The sequence below is a fragment of the Myotis davidii genome, unplaced genomic scaffold (genome assembly GCF_000327345.1).
Source record: "Myotis davidii unplaced genomic scaffold, ASM32734v1 scaffold606, whole genome shotgun sequence".
In the NCBI taxonomy this organism is placed as follows: Eukaryota; Metazoa; Chordata; class Mammalia; order Chiroptera; family Vespertilionidae; genus Myotis; species Myotis davidii.
This window is the reverse complement of record NW_006298635.1, coordinates 134,917-152,466: the sequence shown is the minus strand read 5'-3', so window position 1 is coordinate 152,466 and position 17,550 is coordinate 134,917.

Here is a 17,550-nt window from a genome sequence, read left to right as displayed (position 1 = left end):
GCAAAAACACCATGATTTTCATGTAACTTAATCAAATATCTTAAAAGTCTTCCCCCTCTCTACACCTACACAATGGAGTACTACTCTGCTCTAAAAAGAAAGAACTCTAACCATTCGCAACAGCATGGATGGGCATGCAGAGCATTATGCTAAGCGAAATAAGTCAGTCAGGGAAAGATAAACATCACATGATCTCACTCATTTATGGAATACAATGAACAACATAAACTGATGAAGAAAAATCGATCCAGAGACAGAGAAGTATCAAACAGACCATCAAACTTCAGAGGAAGGCAGAGACCAATCAAAGGACTTGTGTGCATGTATACAAGCATAACCAATGGACACAGGCACTAGGGGGGTGAGGGCATGTGCTGGGGGTGGGGGTGGCCTGTGAGAGGTTAATGGGGGAAAAGGAGACATATGTTACTATATGTTACTTTAAACAATAAAGAATTTTTAAAAATAAATTTTAAAAAATCTTTCCCCTCTCTCTCCCCCTCTACCCCGCCCCCCGCCCCGCCCCCGTTTCCTTCTGTCCCTGTCTAGGGACTTGGCTCAAAAAGAACTTAGATGACATGCAACCGAAAGTTGGCCTTTGCAATTAAAGATTAGGGTCTGTCCATGACCGGCCAATGTTGATCTCTTCAAGGTCATCACCCCAACCAATAAGGAATCAGCATCTGTCATTTCTAGGTGTTTTATAAAGTTTGTGGGAATGCAAAGATGACTACAACAGAGTCAGCCCCTCAGACGGATATAGTGGGAAGAGCACTGGACTGAAATCACAAGGGTTGGCCTGATCCTGCCACGGTAGGTTGGCAGCCTCCCCTCCACTTCCCCTTAGGCAGGACCCCGCCAGCAGTCCAGCATGACATGGTGGGCCTCCCTGGACAGGCTTCTCCTCTGTGGCACCAACCCACAGGCTGGTCACAGGTTCTCTGCTCCGAGATGAGGCTAGGCTAATGTAAATTTAGAGTGGTAGGCTCTAGGGCGCTAGATTTAGGGCATGAATCCATGCTATCATGAGGCAGAGCTGAGGGGATGTGGCAGGTGAAAGATACAGGAAAGGAAGTTGTTGCAGACGAAGCCGGTGTATAGAGGGGTGAATAGAGCAAGTAAGCAGAGAGAAGCAACTGGGAGACAACTACTGAAAGACAGAAGGTAAGAGGAGGAGCAGGAGACAGAGAGAAAAGAAGGGGAGAGAAGCTATTAATGACTATCTTATTAGGATGATGCAAAATAATCTCTAACACTCCTTGTATTCTCATAAGGACCCTTGTTTTGACTTCAGCTTGTATATATTTGTCTTTTGGAACAAAAAACAACAACAAAAATACCCACATTAATTACAACAAATGTTGACTGATGGGGTGACCTAGTACAGGTCACTTTACCTTGCCTCTAGAGCTGCGAGCCGCTGGAACATATGATGGTGATATTAATGTCTCCTGGCGACAGAACAGATGCTACATGTAAAAATACTACTGGGGTGCTTGGCACTCATCTGCTTTGTAAAGGGCCTCTGAATCTTAATGGGAATCTCCAGCCAAAGCCTCAGTGATGGAGAGCAGCAGCAATGCCTCCACCAATCAGGGCGAGTGGAGGACCAGGGGTCTTGGCCAGGATAAAACAGCCAAGGCTATGGTGAGAAGGCGGGGGAGAAAAACAGAATCCAAAACGTCAACTGAGGTTGACATGGTACATTTTGGCTGGGCGCTTTCCTGACCACGTTCCCGGATTTGAATTTCAACTTGGTTCTGTTTTTATTCTCTTTAAGGAGTCTTCAGATTTTTAAACACCGAGAAGGGTGTGGGGAACACATACAAAGTAGACTATTCATGCAAAGTTCTTTAATCTTTTGCATTCATATCACCCCAGCGAAAATTGTGCAGTGTTTTACACTCTAAAATTTGCATTTAAAAAGGATTGGAGTACTGCCAGATATAAATTTATATTATGCTATTCAATGTATATTTTCAATATTATATTATTCCAGTAGAATCATGCATATAAGAATCCTACTTAATCCCCCCTTCACCTAATCCTTTCCTCTATTTTAGAATCAGTGCATTTGAAATGCTACCCTCATGGTCAGTGCTTACCCTAAGCCAGCTACATGTAGTCTCATTTACCAAAAGCAAGGTTTTTCTGAGACATAGTGTAGTGTAGTGCCTGGCATGTCTTAAGGGCCCAATAATACTTATTGAATAAGTTAATCAATAATATTCCTTCTTAGTTTCCCATGATTATTAACATGGTTCTCCCTGGGCATTCTGATTCTATATAGGGGAATGAGGAAGATGAGGAAGGGGGAGAGAAGGAAAAGCAATCTTCGTGTTTCTTTGTTTTTGTTTTTTTAAAGAGAAAATTGGACAACATTCTTATCATAAAAACACACTGCTGCCCTGGCCAGTTTTCTCAGTGGCTGGAGCATGGACCTGCGGACTGAAGGGTTGCAAGTTCGATTCCCCATCAAGGGCATGAGTACCTTGGTTTTGGGTTTGATTTCCAGCCCCACTCTGGGCACCTTCCCCAGCCTAGGCCCTGTTCAGGGCTGGTGCAAGAGGCAACCAATAGATGTGTTTCTCTCACATCGATATTTCTCTCTGTCTTTCCCTCTCTCTTCCTAAAATCATGGGAAAAATATCCTCCAGTGAGGATTAAAAACACACACAACAACAAAGAAAAAGACATACCGCTATTTGGATACAATTGGTTTATCCCTACATATTTACTCCCAGCATCTTATGACCTGTGCATACCTTATTGATTTTGGGGTCACTGGCCCTAATGAAAAAAAAAATGCCATCATTACTTTATTTACGTTAAAGAAAAAAAAATAGATAAAAAGTTAAAAGACAGGATAAAAGTTTTATTCTAGTTATAAAAGTGATACATGATCACTACATATAAAATAGAAACTGTATTCCAGGTATAAAGAGATTAAAACTCTGAAAGCAGCAATATATAAAAGGGGGAAATGAAGGCAAGGACCCAATATATTCCAGACTGGCCCTGTGATGGAAACAGATTACAGAAAGAAAAGTCAATGAAGACCTTTATAAACAGTGGGGGAGGGAGACCACTGCCCAGGTCCCTAAATGTAGCAGCTCTAAGGCCCTTATGGGTTATTATCATTGCCCTGTGAGTTAGGTGCGGGTGCTGGGAGGGTCTACAGACCACTGTTTTGACTACGCTTTACGTTAGTAAGGTTTTGATCGATTCTGTCATCAGCAGCCTATTCCTTGGTGCTTCTGCTCCTCCCCCCTCCTTGAGGCTACCTTAATTTTTTCCCATCAAGGCAAACACATAAACCTATTTCTCTTAAGTATTTGAACCGTGTGAAAAAGTACAAAGAATGGCCAAAATAACATTCATGGAGAAAGTTAAAAACTCATCACCTTCACAGGATAGTCATCCTTGTCTATTTGTTTGCCTGTTTGTTTCCCCACCTGCCCACCCCTCCCATAGATGTGACTCCAGAATATCTCACAATAGAAAACAAGGTCGTGTACGCTACTGCTCTCTTATTATTTTTCCCCTGAATCTAGGCATTACAGTTCCCTCATTCTGCAACTGCCTTAGTAAAGGCATTCCCCAAGGTGGCTTTCTCAGCATGCTGGGTATTTTCACTCCCAGGAAAAGGGAAACACATTGCTCTCCTTGCAATTACTCGGGGCTGGGCTATTGACAGGCAAGTGAATGACATGTTTGCATCCCGAGAGGGAGCCCCAGCATCATTCTCAAAAGCATGAGCCCTCCGATAGCCACTGATTGTCTAGCCCTAGCATATTTGCTAAGATAGACAAAGAATAGGGGAAAGAGAACATAGCAGGCAGCAGGAAAGAGCTGAATTTATGGCATTCTGTCATAATGGGAATATCAATCCTGTTTTCGGGGAAACTACCGAAAATCCTAACCATAATAGTGTCCTCTACTCGACTGCTAGCTGGCGTATAACTTATTCTTTCAAAAAGGCAAAAGCTAAATTCTCAGTGCCATACGGAGTACAACCTGAAGATGAAATTGTAAACAATCTTGAAGGCTCATTTAACACAGAAACAAATATATCCAACCATCAAGCCATTGATTCCAAGGTTAGTTTCTGAAAAATACACACATGTGATAGGTAGGTGGGGTGGAGGAGGACTCTAGTATCTAGCCTGGTATTAGGCACCAAATAAACAATCATTATATTTATTATCGATAGATTTAAAAAGATACATTAATCAGTTAATTCAGAAAATGGCCATTTAGGCAACAGTCTATGAAGCAAAAAACACATTTGAGAGATTCTTCTCATATTTGATGTATATAACAAATAATTTGGAATCAATTCTAATGTCATTTATGCTTAGAGATGCAATCCTTTCTAACCACAAATCTAATAACCAGACCAATCACAGGTTCAACACTATTGTGTTGACAGTTCCAAGGTGCTTCATCTTAAAAAGAAAAAGCAATCATTGACAACTTCATCTAAGTAGCCTGCTTTTGCAATCTCTAATACCTTTGCCTCTTCTTACACAGGACCTCTTTCTAACCCCAACATTTCAACTACTACATACCTTAGAGGGCTCCAGATGGATCCAGTTTAAGCTTTTCTCCTGAATTCTCAACTTTACAAACATCAGTATTTCAGCATTATAGTCCATCTGTTCTCTATCTGCCACTCTCACACCAAATATGCATTTCTCTATTCTCTGTCCCAGGAATTCCGTACACAGGAGCTAGCTTTGTACACAGCACACCTCTTCCAACTGGAAAGACTCACTTAAGTTAGAAATGTCAAGTTCATATTTGTCTACTCTTCTGTAGTCTTACTCCAATAGTTCCCAAGTCATATACATTTTACCTTCTCAATAATTCTGCTTTATTTTTTTCCATATTGCTTTAATATTATGTCAACTATTAAATTGATATATTTGTTCTTATATGTGGATTTAGTCATGCCATTCACAATACAATCTTAATATAATCCCAATAGCTTCTAATTTCCCATTAGCTGACCATCAAACTCCTCAGAATAGCATTCAAGTCCCTTCAGAGACACAAGTCAATGTAAGCCTACCAGAATGTAAGTTCCATGAGGGCAAATATTTTTCAGTTTTGTTCACTATTGCATTTCCAGTGAGTAGGTACAGTACCCAGAATGCAATACAGTGTCTGATATCAGTAATTACTTCCTAAATGAATAAATCCTTCTTCCTCCTCTCCTCCTGGCCCCCTAATGTTGATTGTTCCTGACATGCTCTTATCTAACCCCTTTTATTTCCCAAGAGGCTCCAGCTCACCTTGAAATTCCATGTTTAAATGTGAACCATTTCTGTGCAATTTTCTCTACCTTTTGCAGTAAACATTTATAAAAGTATTCTGTTCCCCAAGTACTTGGTGTGGCCATCTACTATCCTACTGACATATTTTACTGCAAATATTTGTGTATCACTTCAGAGACTGTCCTGCACATGTTTAACCCCAAATAATAATTAAAAGCTATCTATATATATAAAATCCTAAGTGATTGTTATGACCAGATGACCAGCTGGTAGCTATGACGTGCACTGACCACCAGGGGACAGACGTTTAACGCAGGAGCTGCTCCCTGGCGGTCAGTGTGCTCCCACAGCCAACCTCGCGTGGTCCCTCCACCCCTGATCAGCCCTGATAGGGACTGGGCGAGATGACCCCAATCACTGGCCAGGCCGAAGGACCCCACCCGTGCACAAATTTTTGCCCCAGGCCTCTAGTATATCTAATAACTGTTCTACAAATAGTTGGTGAATGTAAGATAAATGTGCATGTTTACGGAGGTTTATAGAGGTCTCTGAGAAATAAGCATTTTAAAAAAAAAAAAAAAAAACAGCATTTTGAACCAAAATATAAAAAGGGTAGAAATGGTTCTTTATTTAAGGGAAAGCACAAAATATAGTTAAATTTGTAATAAATATGCAAATTTAAAAAGAAATCTTTACTTATTTTAACTACGAAATGCCCCGTGATAAATCTGGGCAGAGGTAGAATGCAGGTCAACATGAAGAGAAATGCTAGGGAAATAAGTAGTAATTGTAAATAGGCTCCATTCCAAAAGTTATTTTGTGAATGAGTTGTGTAGTGTTAGGAAGACAGATGGAAGGAAGGAAAGAAGGGAGGAAGAAAGAGAGGAAGGGAGGAGAGAGGAGGGAGGAGGGAGGGGGAAGATGGAAAAGGAAGAGAGGAGTAGGTGAGGGAGAAAGGGAGAAAAGGAAGAAGTGAAAATGTTTACATTCTCATATCATTCCCCTGAATAGAATTAAATCCAAAATATACCCAAGATGGCACATATGGTATTGCTGAGAAGAAAAATTTAGCAATATATATTCCTCTGACCACCTGTATATTGCCTTCTATCTTGAGAAATGTTCTCTAGCAGACATTGCGCAATTGTTGTAAGTGACACTTTATAGATCTAGCTTGGCTCTGAAATTATATTGACACACTCTTGGTGATAGGTGATATTGGCTCAATTTAAATCTGGAATAGTGTGGCAATCTAGTTGCCTTAAGGCAGTAACCCATCCCCAGGGAGGTTGAAGAGATAAGCTAGAAGTTGTATTCAGGGTTTTGTGTGTGGTATATGTGTGTGAATGTTTTGTTTTTAAAATTTGTTTTTTGAGGGTTTTATGCTCAACCTATATTCTATTTCAGTGCCAATAAAAAGTAGGAAGACTTTAAAAAAAATAGTAAATATCTTAAAGTATCAAAAAAAAAAGGGAGGTGGTACTCGAAACTTCCCATCCATGTACGTACACACTGACCCCTCTTGGCTTCAGAATGAGTCTGCATTGGCTACTCTGTCATGATTTCAGTCAATGCAGGTATTGATAGGATAAAAGGGCTTAGGATTCCTCTTCCCAACTCTTGCTAGAGAAAAAGTAGCCAGAGAAACATGTTCTAAACAGTTTCTTATGCCTTCTCTTCCATACAACAGCTTGTGCTTAAGGTATTAAATAAGTGCACTGGGTTTCCTGTTTGATTACTTAGGTTGTTGGTCAACTGTGATCAATTAATCTGGAGTTGATTATGCTGGGGTACTGTTTTCATCATAAAAATCACTCATTGAAAAATACGACGTCTGTTTTCTCTACACATAGATTGCTGGCTTTGCCAAGTAGCCCCCAGATAAGAATTTTAAATCAAGAGATATGTGATAGCAAATTTATATTATTTTTTTTTTACTCTTTCTATTCTATTATTTCCATTTCTTTCTTGTGCCCCTATTTTCACATCATTCTTTGACTCTTACTTAATTGAACAAGACAACACTTATAGTTCTTCACTTTTCCTCTCCCTTCCTCTACCCTTCCCCACCCCTCCCCCTTCTCCCTCAGAAATGATTCACAATGAATCCAATGAATTAGTGCACCTCTCCCAACTGTCTTTATTTGGTGTTCCTTGACAGATTACAGAACCTTCCCCAAGCTCAGGCAGTACTAAATGTATCAGTGAACTCCAGAAGAGAAAGTTATATCCTCCTGGTCCTTCTAATTCTTCAATCTTGGCCACAGGATTTGCAAGACATCTCTCCTAAATTGATCATTAGCAAATCAAATATCAGATCACTTTACTTCATGGGGATAAATAGGTGTTAAATGGAGAGCAATGGGATCCCTTTAGCCTCTGGGAATCTATATGTATAAAAGGCTAAGTGATTGACCATTCGTCTCTCTGTCCGTCCATCCGACCGTCCAACAGACCGACCAGCCAGTACATAAGACACGCACTGGCAATTCAAAAATAAACATTGACTCACACGTGTGCGATATGTATAAAGCTCTCACGGGCACCAATTTCACGTGTGTGTTTCAATTTGTCATTGCTGATCACGAATTTGGTTGTTTTTGTTGACATTCTGAAGCTAAAGAAAATGGCATTGTGGACAGAAGATCTCTGAAGACCAACTAGTGGCACAACATATCTCCGAAGCCGAAAGAAGCTGGCGTCCCCATCTCACACTGACCTGCCATTTAAATTAGTTCGAAGGCAGTTTCCCCTGATGTCAGAATTTGTGATGACTATTAATAAATCACAAGGACAAACTCTAGACAGAGTAGGAATATTCCTATCTGAATCCCTTTTTGGACATGCTCAGTTATATGTTGCTTTCTCAAGTTTGAAGAGCATGTGATGTAAAAGTTGTAAATACTTCATCATAAGGGAAATTAGTCAAGCACTCTGAAAGTGTTTTTACTCTTAATGTGGTATACAGGGAGATATCAGAATAAGTTTAATCAATTTATCAGTTGTTGTTTTTATCAATGTTGTTTTTATATCATGTATTTGTTGTTTTTATATGATGTTCTTGTTTTTATATCATGTCTTTGTTATATCATGTTGTTATTATTTATTTATCAATTTATATATTATTTTCATATACATTCTACTAATTTTCTTTCATCTCTGACACTTCTATGATAGAGAGAGGGCAAATAGAGATATTAAAATATTTCTTTTAATTAATTCATTTCAATGTGCACGCATCCGTGCACTGAGCCACTAGTAAAAGAATAATCTTCCATTTCTTAATGACTACCATGCCTACCCCTTCCTTCTACATCAGCTTTTAAAGCCCTGCTACCTTTGATAAATGGTGTCTGGATGCTTCTTGTCTGTGTCTTCTTTCTCCTTCGGAATACCCCCTGCAGATGGTATGATAGGCTGCCAGCCAATTTAAATTAATTTTGCTAAATTAGGAAGAAGTAGATGTCCCTAACTGAGACAACAGAATTTCTCCTCTAGATCCCCAGAAATAACTCTGGAGAATCATCAGCCCTGTAATAGATTCCCCTGGTGCGTGCCACTCTTAGACTGTCACAGATGTTTGCTGCTAATAGAATTTCGCATTTCATGCCAAACATTCCTATGTTGCTGTTACTTCTTATAAAACCATAAAATTATGACTAACATATCTGGCTTGTATTCTCAAGAAACTAATTTTTTCACAAGGGAGAACCTTGGGAAATTATTCTGGTGAATAAAATAATTTATTTCTTGAATTCTCATTGAAAAAAAAATAACCTATGAATGACAAAAAAGGAAGCATTTAATTTAAATTAGGAAGGGGCTTACCTAATGGGAAAATATTAGTTCCATTATCAAAAGTCTCCTGGTGACCGCCATCATTAGCTTCTCTGAGATAAATTTGTTCACACAGCAAGTAACTGAGGAAGTCACCATCAAGGCAAAGGCCTATATTTGAAGGTATTCTAATGATATTGAATAAAATAAGTGATCTGTATTATTTTCTAAAATAAATTATTCAACTGTAATCTAAGGGACTACTTATAAGTTTTATAATTATATCTATTTAGGAAATTAAGATACACTTCAGGAAAATTCTGGTGAATTATCTAATCTTTAAAACATAGAATAGTTAGATCATCTTTACTTACTCAGTAAAAATAAAATAGAATTTCAATTTCCACAGTTTTATGCTATCATAAAAACTTTAAGGGGATAAATACCATTAAGAACTATTAATTTCCACTTCTTTCTGTTGGAATTTGTGATCAAAACCTGAAAAGTACTTTACTTCTGCCCCATAATAATACCTTTCATTTTCCAGCACGTTATCGCTCACAAAGAACTTTCATGAAGATTACCTCCTTTATTTCTTCAACAGCTTTAGAAAGTTGCTGGTAATTATACCATTTATACAAAATGGAAAATAAAAGACTACACGAGAAGATGGAGCTGAGATTATTAGACATGATATCTAGGCAATCTAAATAGTACATGCACACACACAAGGCAAACATTCCCTCATACAGCCCAAGGTTGCTTGAATCTACTAAAAAAAAGTAACTCTTTCTTTTCTTTAAATTTATTTTTATTGATTTCAGAGAGGAAGGAAGAGGGAGAGAGAGATAGAAACATCCATGATGAGAAAGAATCATTGATTGGCTGCCTCTTGCACACACACCCTCCCCTTCCACTAGCGATCCAACTCACAAGGCAGGCATGTGCCCTGACCAGAAATAGAACCGTGACCTCCTGGTTCTGGAGGTTGCTGCTCAAACACTGAATCATGCTAGCCAGGCAGTAGCTCTTTTTCTTTAACACCACCCCCCTTTTTTTGTGTGTACACATGAAATAATGATAGCTAAACTTATTGTAGTAACTATTTTGCAAAAGGAAGTCAAACCAGTATGCTATATACTTTGAACTGACATGTTGATTATATCTCAATTATACTGGGAAGAAAAAGAGTTTTATAAAGTAATATACTAGTAATGATTTCTATATGAAAATAGATGCTGCTGACCTCAAATGTTGATCGAAGCAGAATCACTGGTACTACTGCTGGCCTCCTACTTAAAACTATAAAACTGAACAAAGTTTATGAAGAAACTAGAGAATCGACTGTGACCTCCTAGTTCATAGGCCACTGAGCCATGCCAACTGGGCCTGACATCACCAATTTTTATAAACAGGTATCAATTGTCTCCCTATATGAAGCATTTCAAAATATATACCATCACTTATGTTAGTTAGTATCCTTGATAATAATGAATTACCTAAATGTAATCATGAGGAAACTTGACACAAATTAAAATTAGAGACATTCTATGAAATACCCACTGAACATGTCTAAGTGAAAAAAGGACAGAAGCTAAAGAAGTGTTTAAATTTAAAGAAGACCAAATAGACAAATAAAATGCATGAAGCAATATTAGATTCTGGCTCATGGGGGGGAAATAGTGATAAAAATATTATTGGTACAACTAAAAAACTTTGAATATGGGATATAGTTTAAATATTATTATAGCCAGTTAAAATTTCCACATTTTATTAATTGTACAGGAAATACTCACTGAAGCTCTTTGGGTAAAGGGGCACTATATCTCCAACCTACTCTCAAATGGCTCATAAAATATTTTATAGACATATTTATAAAAAAAAAAAACTAGACCGGTGCACAAAATCCATGCACTGGAGGAGGGGGGTTCCTCAGCCCAGCCTGTGCCCTCTCACAGTCTGGGAGCCCTCACTCCTTATTGCCATCTGCTCACTGCTCTTTACCGCCTATCTCGCTGTTCCTAGTGCCAACCATGAGCCCAGCTTCTGGCTGAGTGGGGAGCGCACTGACCACCAGGGGGCAGCTCCTGCAGTGAGCATCTGCCTCCTGTTAGTCAATGCATGTCATAGCGACAGGTCATTCCCCTGTTTGGTCTATTTGCATATTAGGCTTTTATTATATACTAGGAGCCCAGCACGCGAAATCACGTGGCCCATCCACCTACCCACCACCCTGCCTTGACACCCAAACCTCTCCACACAGAGCTACAGCACACCTGGCCCAGCCCCCTGACCTCTCTGGCTGCTTCAAGTCCTGCCCTCAGTCCCTTGAGTTGCCTCAGGCTGGTCCCGCCTTCTCCAGGTGCCTCCCAGCTTCCCTGACATCTCAGGAGCAACACGGGGGCTCCACCCCGTCATGGCGCCTGAGGAGAGCATGGAAACCTCCCAGCTGCTGCGCTGTGCTCCTTCCCCAGGCAGGTGAGCAGCGGGCACTCTGAGTGTGAGTGGTGGGTGGTGAAGGACTCGTGAGGGGGGCACTACAGGCTCTCACCCCCACCCTCCTGAGCACGGACCTCCTCCAGGTGCCTCCCTGCTTCCACCCTGTCCGAAAGATCAATGCCCCCCTCCCCGCCCCCCGCACATGCACAGGCAGCCTCCTCCTTAGAAGTCGAGACTGTGACACTGTTAGGATCAATTAGCATATTACCTCTTTATATATAAAAATAGGATGATAAGGCAAATGAGAAAAAGTGCAAACTAATAGTGAAGCTAGGTAAAGACTATATATGAGGATTCCTTGTACTGTTTCTAATATTTTTCCATAAGTTTGAAATAATACAACACAAAATTATAGGTAAAATATATGCTTCTAATTACAGATCATTTATATTTATGGTTTAAAGAGCAAAATTTTCTACCAATAAATAGCATGTTAATAAATGACATTATTGGATGTACATATCCCAATAATTTAAAAACCTGCTTTAATAGTAGACATTTACTGAGAATATAAATATTGTAATCATCATGCATAAATTACTATAAATTAATTTCCTTGATATTCACATGGTTGTTAATAAGTAGGATGGTTTGCACATATTTTTACCAAATTATATTGTATCTGTCTTGATTAAGAAACTAAAGATTCAACAAATTTGAGAGATTGACATCCAATTAAGTAAGCATCCTGAATTAAAAAGAAAAATGCCTCTAAATTCCTAAGTAAGTCAACAATTTAAAATTTTACAGAGATAGGAATATGGGATCCCTCACTATATATTAAAATGGCATATTTTAAAATGCATACTTTACATTCTGAAAGTAAGTTTAACAAGTTCTCTCGGGAGTATTATGCATGGAAAAGGAAATGCTATAGCTCTGAATTAATCCACTTCACTAAACATAACTTTAAAAGACTTCTTCCCCCCTTGAACATGAGTTACACTGGAATTTTAATTTATTGAGAGACTGCTACATCAATGATAGAATGATGTAAATTGAATAAACCCATGAACTTAATTCCTAATATAAACTTTGTTGAGTGTTTAATTGTTGAACCTCAATTCAGAATATATATAAAACCAATTGGTAAATTAGAATTATGCTTTTATTTAGGTTCTTCCTGGAACAGTTACTTGTTCATATAAGAATGTCTGCCTCTTTTTTAATGTCCTTGTATATTCAGCTAGGTGATTATGCTCAACATCAACATTGAAAACATCGGGAAGAAAGAAAAAACAAGCAAACAAAAATATGGGTCAGTACAGCAAACTTTCCTTCTCCTCTTGAGTTATTTGTTTGAGTTTGAAGAAAGCAGTGAAAGACTGTGGGTCTAAATATATAGAGAGGAAATATTTAAGACACTAATGTTATTAATAGGGGAGGCTCAAACATGTAAGTGATGAACATCTATGGGCTGCCTCCTGCACTCCCCCTATTGAGGGTTAAGCCTGCAACCTGGGCATGTGTCGTGACCTGGGATCAAACTGGTGATCTCTTGGTTCATGTTTTGACACTCAACCACAGACCCACATTGGCGGGTCTCTGAGGTATTTTTTAAACTGTAATCCTGGCATAGTGCCTTGCATAAAATGGTAATGTTCTGAAAAGCCAAAATCATATTGACTGATAAATCAATAACTGTCAACACATATCCCACCCCCACAAAAAAAAACAAAACAAAAAAAAACACAAAACAATCTGACTCAAATATCCTGACACTGTGTCAGCAAACAGGCAGATAAAGAGAAGTGGGCAGACATTGATGTTGACATCCCTTAGGAGTCTGTATCTTGGAATCTTCAATATAACCCTGTCTATAGAGACCATGTCCTTGAAGTAAAAGCCCCCCAGGTAGCAGAATTCTCTCTCTAGTTATCAAACCATTTAAAGATGTGTTTATACAATATCATGGCACGTTTGTAGACTTTTGGTAAAACAAACAAACAAACAAAAAACTGCTTTGCATCATAGGCAGCTCCTGAAATCAATGTTTCTAGCATTACTTCAAGGATAAAGACACTTTTTAATAAAATTAAAACACTGAATCATTATAAGTAATGTTACATTTTTGTTCCATCTCTCTTGGTAATTATTTAATTTGTCTTCAAAATAGGCAACAGTATTAATTCAGTTCCCTGGATTATTTTTATGTGATATTATGTTATCTTATGATAAATTGGAAACCACTATATTAGGGAAGCCTTGTAGTCACATATACACAGAAATATGGCCGCCTTACCCTGGTTTACAGGTTCATATAAACCTAAGCTCAATCACGTCCACAAGATTGTGTTATGATGTAACTTTGCAGCCACCGGTGGAATTAAAACAATTTTCTGTAAACTAGCTAAACTTATGGACACTTTTTATGTTACTAGGTATTAGCAATTCCATTTTTACATGGACACACTGCCATAAAGATCATGCACTAAGTAGCCTTATGAATAAATGGCACATTTTTGTCATTAGAGAATAATGCCTTGAGTGTTTTGTTTTGTGTGTTCATTTGCTTGCTTGTTCTGAGAAGTGGGAACGGAATGCAGTTTACCAAATTTGGAAGCTCAACTTCCTACAATAGTGAAACACTGCTCTCTGTGTTGGAAAATAGTGTGAAAAATGATATCAAACTGCTCCTCTTTTCAGAAAACATAATGAGCCAACAGCTGTAAAATCTAAGGACTATATGAGAAACCAATTTGAAATCTGAACAACAGAGAGGACATCCATTATTCAAATTGCCATAACCAGACAAGTATACAATTTATTTGATGTAAACATAATTTCTGAAAGGTAGCTAAGAATTTTCCTCTTCAAATGAAAAATGAAACTCAATCCCTAGAGCTTTGGCATTGAGCAAGCAGTCTTACATTATTGCATTGCTTGTGCTTTCCAAGTTTTGTGCATCAATTGATAGGATGAAAATGAATATGGATGTCTTTCTTTCTTGGTAAAAGCATATTTAATAATGATGTCATGCATAAAATTTCTACTAACAATAATGGAAATTCTGGTCCAAAGCAACAATATCCCCACACCTGAGCTAATCTGAACATATCTTTGTTCTTTGCTGAAGGATCCTAAATAAAATATGTATGTAATCAATACATAATTTAATACTATGAACACTTTAAAGCATAATTTTAAAAAAATCAAAACCATTAAAGCAGAAAAAAAAACAAGTGTCAAGTAATGAAGCTGGGATAAGGCATGAAAATTCATGAGTGTGAAGAGGGCAAAAGTTGGTGAGAAAATTAAATCAGAAATCTACATGCAAAAGGTTGGAACCTTTCTCAGAAAAAAAAAAATTTAAAAAAAACTTTCTAACTTCAAAACATGTTCATTTACAATCTCTGGACATTCTCCTAAGATCATACAACAAATGGAGAAACATTCACTCAAGAAAATCTACTGTGTCTCAGTAATAAGAGTGGGCATATGTGGCATTTGAGCCATGTCTCATTCACTCTCCCTGAGCCACAGGTGTGTGTTTGGAGAACTCTAATCTGAATGTTTCACTCTGGGCAAGTACAGCCAAGGAGACAGGGGTTTTCTCTCTCTCCCTAAATCCCAGGCTGGCGCTATAGTTTCACTCTGGGAGGAAACAACTGCCATTGATACCAATATGTTTCATTAATAAAGAATAAAACAGGTACAAATTACCCAGATGATACAAGACCTGAAAATCAAGTTACTGTAAAAAAAAAAAAAGCACAAAACAAACAAAAATCTAAACAAAACAAACAAACAAAAAAACAAACCAAGCATACATTGCAATGAGAAAAAAAATCTTAACTAATTGACAAATTATAGACTAAAATTGTTGGGAATGGCACAAAAATAAACGAGGACTTCCATGAAGCTAGATAAAGAGTTAAAAAGATTCCAATACATAGAGATTGGCTTATAAATTTATGGACTCACAGGTATCATAATTAGAAAAAATACAAATAACCAAAAACATTTTTTTTTACCACACAGACAACTATAAACATAGCTGTAAGTACACACATAGATGTAGGAAATATAGTATCAATGGAATAACAAATTGATTAAATGAATATGTGACAGTCGTAGTGTAGGTGTTAGAAAAACACTTCTGCATCTAATTGCTGCCAATTCCAGCTCTGCCAAATACCAGATATGTAAACTTGGCAAAAGTACTGAAGCTTTCTCTTCTTCATTTTCCCTGTAAGCAAAGGAAATAAAGAGTATGTCCTTCATGGAATTTAACAATAATTTATTTATATAATATATAATATCTCAGAAGAGTGCCCAGTATGGAGTAAGTGTTGCATGCGTGCTTATTATTATTAAAAGTATGCAAAGCAGCCCTGGCTCAGTAGCTCAGTTGATTAAAGAATCCTCCCAATATGCCAAGGTTTCTGGTTTGATCCCTAGTCAGAGCACACACATACAGAATCAACCAATGACTGCATAAATAAATGGAACAACAAATCAGTGTTTCCCTCTCTCGCTTTTCCTTTCTCTCTTTAAAATCAATTAAACAACTTAAAAGCATGCAAAGAAATGTGTGCAATGATGTTAAATATAGCATTGTTTTATAATAGGAAAGAAATGAGGAAAACAGTAAAAAAAATAGTTAAATTCCATATGACTGACATTAGGGTAGTATTATATAATTTTACTAGAGCCCCGGTGCATGAAATTCATGCACTCGGGTGGCGGGGGTGAGGAGGGCTCAGCCTGGCTTGCACCCTCTTGCAGTCTGTTGCGCTCACCAGCTGTGAGCCTGGCTTCTGGCTGAGTGGCACTCCCCTTATGGGAGCGCATTGACCAACAGTGGGCAGCTCCTGTGTTGAGTGTCTGCCCCCTGGTGGTCAGTGCATGTCATAGCGACCGGTCATTCTGCTGTTCAGTCAATTTGCATATTAGCCTTTTATTATATAGGATAGTAAAATGTAAAACATATAAATATCATTTAAATATACACTTGCTGATATAAAACTATCATCAACATGTATATTTAAAATAAAATATAGAATTGTGAAAGGGAGCCTACAGTATGCTTCCATTTTTGTTAAAGAAAAAAGAACTATATATCACCTATATTTTAGATGCATATCAAATTTCTTGAAGAGCCACAAGAAAAAGTAATCAGTGTTTTTGGAGAGAAGACCCTGGGGTACAAAATATTCTTTGCTTTCATTATATACTCCTTTGCCTTATTTGAATTTATTTCAATTGTAGATATTATTTTTAATTAAAAATAATATTGTTTCAACAACAATAAAGATACTGTTATGACCTATGTTCTTAATTATTTCTAGCTTATAATGCTACCCATTCTATTGAATCTAGTATATTATAATTTATAAGCAGTATTATAGATGATAGTGTTATATAACTAAATTTCACTTGCATTAAAGTTCTCAAGAATGGTATCCAGATTAAAATATTGCTTACCAAATTCAGTACCAGAACATCCCTGCCCCTATTACTTCATTCACCCCTCCTTCCTTCTAGCCACAAGCCATAGAACTTTTAGGCCATTGAATACAGCATCCTCCTGACATCATGTTCTTTATACATGTCATTTTTACTCTTTGAGATAGCCTACTTCCAGCTCCCAATTAACTTCAAAGTATTCTTTAGATAACAGCTCAAATATTACCTCTTAATATATAATGACATAAGCCTATATTACAGAAAATTCTATATTACAATATAGAGTAATACAATTCTATATTACTGAAAATTACATCAACCCTCCAAAACCTATCATCAGAACATTTGCCGTTTCCAGCTTTCTGAGCAAAACAATGTTTAAAAGCAAACAAAGAGAAAAGATTATTAATAATGCCACTCTGAGCAATCTCAAACATACCCTATTTTCATTTCTTTTTTTGTAAAACTGACAACTACTATGTTTGAACAGGCTGAGAACTTAATAAATGTCAGTTTAACTAATTAAGTTTTGATCCCATACATTTGAAATATTTCTTTACCTCCTCAATAAAAAAAATAGTTACAC